Genomic DNA, 6,715 nt, shown 5'->3' with positions numbered 1-6,715 from the left:
TGAGCTGGATGAACCAGTTGCTCAGATTCAGACAAATAATCCCGTACTACTGATAGGACATGTTGGATGGACACAAGTAGATACTGATCAAGGATATCCAGCAGACATCCCAAGAGCTTTTGAAGGAAAGGAAGGAAATTATGTGTCCTTAAATGGCAGATAGTTATCTGATTCACACTGATAACGAAACTGAAAGCAAAAAGGCACGAACAAGCAGCAACTGTAAGCAATTGCTGTAAAGGTATGACAAAGCATCTAATGACATGATTGCGTCACAGCATTGTACTCCAAGTATTAAAATTAAGCCTTCTGTTAAGAGTCAGTTATGTCAGTTGGTCCAATAAGTTTTAAACCTGTGGAAATGTAGGGACGTATATTATGTTGGAAATGAGGGGTATTTATACAGGGCAACACAGATGAAACTAAGAGTTCTTGAGACGCAGTGGCACCTGACAGTAAGAGTCTGGGGGAGAGAGCATAAGGAAATTCTGGAAAGTGTAGTTCTGAGTCACTGAATAAGAGTCCATGGAAGGCAGATAGGAAGTGGCTGGCCTGACAGTTGGGGGCAGAACCAAGTTTCAGCGAGGCCTGATAGTGAGTACTAGAACACTGGGACATTTCTGAAGTTGTGTGGGGCCTTTAACATCAACCCTTAATCCACAGTGTCACGTGTTCCAAAAACAGAAAAAGAGACTAAGGGACTGATTGTGCTATTTATATTTATATGTTTGAGTAAAATGAATGAATATATTGTTGTTTTATTCTTTAAACAACAGACAACATTTCTCCCAAATTCCAAATAAAGATATTGTAATTTAGAGCATTTATTTGCAGAAAATGAGAAATGGCTGAAATAACGGGAAAAAAATGCAGAGCTTTCAGACCTCAAATAATGCAAAGAAAACAAGTTCATATTCATAAAGTTTTAAGGGTTCAGAAATCAATATTTGGTGGAGTAACCCTGGTTTTTAATCACAGTTTTCATGCATCTTGGCACACTGCTTTTGGATATGCCACTCCTTGTTAAAAATTTAAGCAGTTAATCTTGGTTTGATGGTAAAATCAAAGAAACTTATCATTTTTAAGTGGTCTCTTATTTTTTTTTCAGAGCGGTTCCTGCAAAATGTGATGGGATTTAGGAAAACCTGGCACTGGCATATATCTGTCAAAGTGTGAAGGTGTTGAATGGCAATATGTTTGATTTTATTAAATTGTTATTTTGTACGATCCCGTCTGTCTTAAATTAAAATATCTCACCAAAATATTTTTACATGTTAAAAAAAGTGATTGTTTATTTGTTAGTGTGATTCTATTTGGCTTTTTAATAAAAAAAAATATCAGCCAGTCTTGGTTAATCACAGCATGACAGAAAACAGAATAACTTCATTCTAATTTCACCATGTGGAGTTTTTTCCCACGATCCCATGATATATGATAGCCTGTTAGGTCTATGTGTAAAAATTAGCCTGCTTGACACATTTTATAGTTTTAATATTATGTTGCACTTTTGTTAGCTTATATATTTAGTCTGACAAACAGCCAATGCTGCAATGCAACACTGCTGAGATTATGATATCAATCAACCATTGTAATAATCAACCTTCAAACAGCCCAGAAGTCTGATTGTAGGCTTCGTTCCACATATTCGAAATATACCAAACAAATATACAATATACAAAACAATTACAAAAGTTTGGTGATGAAATCGTGAAATTGTGGTTTACTGTCCTTGCTTACGTATTAATGTTTATGCTATTGTCAAATTAGTTTGGTAGTTACATATTAATTTTGACAGCAATATAAAATACATATTTCTCATCATCACAATGTAAATCTAGTTAATAGAAGCTGGCTATGAGACGGTCAATGAGTAGACTAAACGTGACCTGCTGTTTTATGTGCTTCTCACTCACCTATAGCTCTTCCTCATGTGAAAGTCCCCCTGTTCTCTGTCCCTCTTCATCATCACCAGCATGTTGTAACTTGTCATGTTCAGTTTCAGGACTGACTTTGGTAAGCTCTGTGGTTAACAAAAAGAAAGCTAGTTTGTTGATAAAAAAATATGTAGTGAATCTCTGTGTAAACCATACACAATAAACATACAAGCATGTTTATGTGGATAATTCTTATGAATTCAAAATTGGGTCATGTTATTTAGGGATTTATATTAAAACAAGAAAAAAAGGCCTTTCTGGACTGCCACTGCCCGCATAAAATCAACTATGAGCTCATATGTTTCATGTACCTTCTATGTGACCATTCCTGATACAGGACTCAGGCCTTGATCTCAAACTTACAAGACAATACATTTACTAGGTTTTAGATGAGATGGGCTTTGATGAATGTTACAGAAATCATGATGAATGTTACACACTCTTGTCGCTCCAGTGCATCTGTTGTTACTTTCATTTACAATATACAAGGTAACTATGTAACTTTTAGTCAAAGTACATTTTAAATTGAGTACTTTTTTTACTTTTACTCCAGTAGAATTTTAGATGGGTACTTTTACTTTTACTTAAGTTGGATTTTAGCAAAGTAAAGGTACTTTTTCCACCTCTGCTTTATTCACACTTATGCTTTCTAACTGGGAACTTTGCTATTCCTGAAGTTTATCTGATTTTGTGGTTTACTGTGATGATTAAGTGTTAGAGCGTATATTTTTTTCCTTATGTATCTACTACTATATAGCTATGTTGCAATGATTAAGTGGCTCAAGCTTTGCATCATGCCATATTACATAAAATGCATTAAGCGAAACCTAAAGTAAACTTATAACTGTAGCAGAATGAGGAAGTGTGTCTCAGTGGAAAAGCAGACTGTTTCAAGCTAATCTCAAGCATCAATACATTTCTTCTGATTAATTCAAACAATGAAACTTCTGTATACTGACAAAAAAAAGTGTACTTAAATTAATATCTATCTTTAGTTTGTGAATTGGCTGCACAATGAAGCAGCAAATTCAAATAATTGATTTCTAATTTATAACTGGTTAATATTAAGGTGCCGTAGGCTAGATATGTAAAGCAGACAATAACTAATGAGCACAAGCTCTTTACTTCATGTGTTCAACTGTGCAATGATTTTCAGGTAGAGTTTTTTTTTAATGCTACACCATGACAGAAAGTCATGGGGTGTGTCCTAATTGCGTATTATTTACTAATACTAACTAGTGTTTGAGTATGAAGTATGAAGTATACTGTAGATAAAAGTTTCAAATGAGTATAATAAAGTTTCTAAGAAATTCAGAACTTTCTAAGAACCAGTCAGTGTTTAAGCGTGGTTACAAATAACACTGTTACTGCACAATGAAATGCTACTCACATCTGGAACATTTTTTAAATTGTGGGTAATGATACGTGTAGCAGTATCATGATGGTAGAAGAGATTGCAGGGACTTAGACCCAATCCAATTTTACCCCCTGGCCCTACCACCTAGCCCTATCATTCTGCATTGCACCATGGGTAGGTTTATTCGCTGTTAAAATAAACATAAATAATTATTTTTGGTATATATATATATATATATATATATATATATATATATATATATATATATATATATACACACACATGACCTGTTATTTAAATGTTCATATGTAATATTCATCATTTACATTGGATAATACTACGGTATAGTAAATAAATGATCATTCATTTGACTTAATACACTCCTAAACAATAAAACAAACCACAATAGTCTACTAAAATAAGTAAAAGCACTACCAGGGTTAGGGTTACAGACAGATATTTAACTGCAACCACTGGTAAGATGGCGGCACTATCGACCAAAGAAACCCACAAATGTACGTTTTTTTTTTTTTTTTTGTTAAAAATTATGATAACACCCATATTACCATAGTTTAATATGAAGTTTTAATGTTTTATGGTCATTGATGACATAATAACAAGCATGAACAATCACTAGTAGTTCTGTAGCTAGCCAGCTAGCTAGCTAGCTAGCTAGCTAAGTTTATCGTTCCACCTTAAATGGTGCAACAGAGGCTACAGCATTTAAGGTGGAATGGGAAAAAGCATAATAAAGCTTATTAAACTCTCAATCAAAGATGAATTAAAGAATAGAAAATAATAATTAATTGCTGCACCACCTGCCCCCTTTCTGAAAACATAAAGTTAACTAGTTAGCTAACCAGCAGCTAGCTAACTAGTTAACTAAACTTTAGCAACCTAGCTGCTACGATGTAGATAACTGCCAGAAAGCTCTGTATAGTGTAACAGTGTATAACATTGAGTACATTTTTGTATTTTTTATAAAATAAATACATAATGTAACAAAAAACAGTAACACTTTACAATTAGGGTACATTAATTAACTACTTACAGCAAAATGTCTCATATAATTACTATTTCACACTAGTAAAATATTATTAATAATTACAACATTTTAATTGTCTCAATTCATTATTATTTAAAACAATTATACGTATTACTGTTTAAGAATGTCTTAACTAGTGACAATTAATAATTAGTTGAGAGATTAATCTAGCACAATATTTAAGAGCTTAATATTTTGTGCATGCATACAAAATGCAAATACTGTATAAACAAGCATACAATAAAATGTGCAGTAAATAGCAAAACAAATATGCTTTAAAGATAAAATCCAACTATTATCACATCACATTATCATACATTTTATAATTATAATTATAATTTATATTATATATCTTGCATGATATGATATAGCACACCTCTAGTTAGTATATTGATATTATATGTACTAACCTGCCAAACCTGCATTTGTAAATACTGTAATACTAATACCACAATACTAATTAAGGTTAATTTATAGTACATAACTTATAGAGTTAGTGTTTAGAATGTGACTGGGACAATGGATAAAGGTCTTCCTGACCAGCACACAAACAAGAAAAAATCCTCTACATCTTTATCCATGGTATACACCAGACAAAGCACACACAGATTAGGTTAAAAAACAACAACAAAGTTCCACTGAACCTGCTACTGAATGTGTTTTGAAAGTTTAGGAATGTAGACAGGACTAGACTTGATCTTCTGTAGTAAACCTGGCATTAATCCCAGAAAGGCCAAACATGCAAAACGTGTGTCTGGATAATTGGTGGATGCTGTAGATAAAACGTATCAGGTCATTTAACTTGTTACATGTTACAGATCCTTATCCTTCCAAAGAAATTCTACAGTGAAGAACAATGGAGTGCAGAGGGAATTCCAGCGGTGATAACCAGTCCGGCCGGACTTAAGAGGGGGTTCAGTGGAAGAGGAAATCACAGCATAATTTCCATAATGACATAAGTGACATTTTTTAATGAAAAGACCAAAGCTTTGTTTAGGCTACAGGAAATGGTATTTGTTTTGTTAAATCAGACCTGTTGAGATGTCTGTCCGCACTCTACTATTATTTGCAGTTATTTGTAAGTGATCACAAACCTGCGGGTTGCTGTGGAAATGACCAACAGTACCATTCAAAAGTTTAAACAATGTAAAAAGTGATTTATTGGAGCAAAATATGCCCCAAAAACCACCATTGTAAAAAAAAAAAAGACTGGATCTCAGAAAGCTGCAGGAGAACGGAGGTGTGCTATTCAACATTCAAGGTAAGTAATCTTTATCAAGTTTTACTACAACAAAAGTCCATTTTACACCAGAGTTCTCCTTTAATAGTAAAGACAAACTATTAAGCGATACACATGGATTTATGTAGTGAACAAAATCCTCCATAATCCTCTGACCTAAACCCGACTGAGAAGGTAATTTGGGATTAGCTGGAGCCTCACAGCATGAAGAAAAAGCAGCAACTACTATTCAACACCTCCAGGAACTCCTTCAAGATGCTGAGAAATGTATTCCAGGTGACTGTACCTCAGTAAGCCACTGAGAAAATAGTAAGTGTGTGGTTATTCTTTTTCACATTTCATCCCATAAATCATAATAATAAATAATCAATAACACAACCCCGTCACTTCTCAAAGGGTCTTTGAAATTACTACTGTCACATGGATGGTGAAGAATTGGTTTTGTTGACATAAATCTGTCAGACAATTCCGAGCAGCCTGGGTAAATCAGCCCTGTGATTCTGGATTACAAAGAGCCGCTTCTTCACAAATTACAGCTCAGTGCATTGGCAAAAGAACCGGGGGATCTATCCACTATCAGAAATATGTGGCATAAATAACACAATTCTGAAAAGAATCTGTTTATACAGCTCAAGGAAGTTAGAAAAAAAAGCAGCCTGAGCAGTTTGTGTGTAACTAAAGGATGCCTGAAATCTAAAAGACGTGGCATCTGATAACACCTAATTAACTTGCAGAAGCAGAAAACCTCTATTTAGTTCATTCATTCTTCGGAAAGGATGAAAAAACAGTGAGGCTAACGTGAGAGTGACCCGTCCAGCGGGTCTGTTTACAGGAAGAGTAGCTAAATCTTACCATCCACATACCTCACATGACTGAGACGATTTTCCAGATTTAAAAAAATGCTACCTAGGAAATGTTTACAATTCAGCCAGCAGTACCACAATCTCTAGATCTGTGGAGAAAATAAGTCTTAGGTAAAAAATAAAATTATGTTATCCTTTTCACAAGAAAATGAATCTTTTGGCTATACTTTATAAAGCTACTTAATTACCAACTTCTGGCTTGAAAAGCCTCAATAGAGCACATGGCAGTAAAGGTGATAAAAGTATTGATATTTATTACTCAGGCAGAAGTAAAGA

This window comes from Astyanax mexicanus, chromosome 20 (assembly GCF_023375975.1).
Source record: "Astyanax mexicanus isolate ESR-SI-001 chromosome 20, AstMex3_surface, whole genome shotgun sequence".
Taxonomy (NCBI): Eukaryota; Metazoa; Chordata; class Actinopteri; order Characiformes; family Acestrorhamphidae; genus Astyanax; species Astyanax mexicanus.
Note: the sequence above shows the minus strand (reverse complement) of the source record.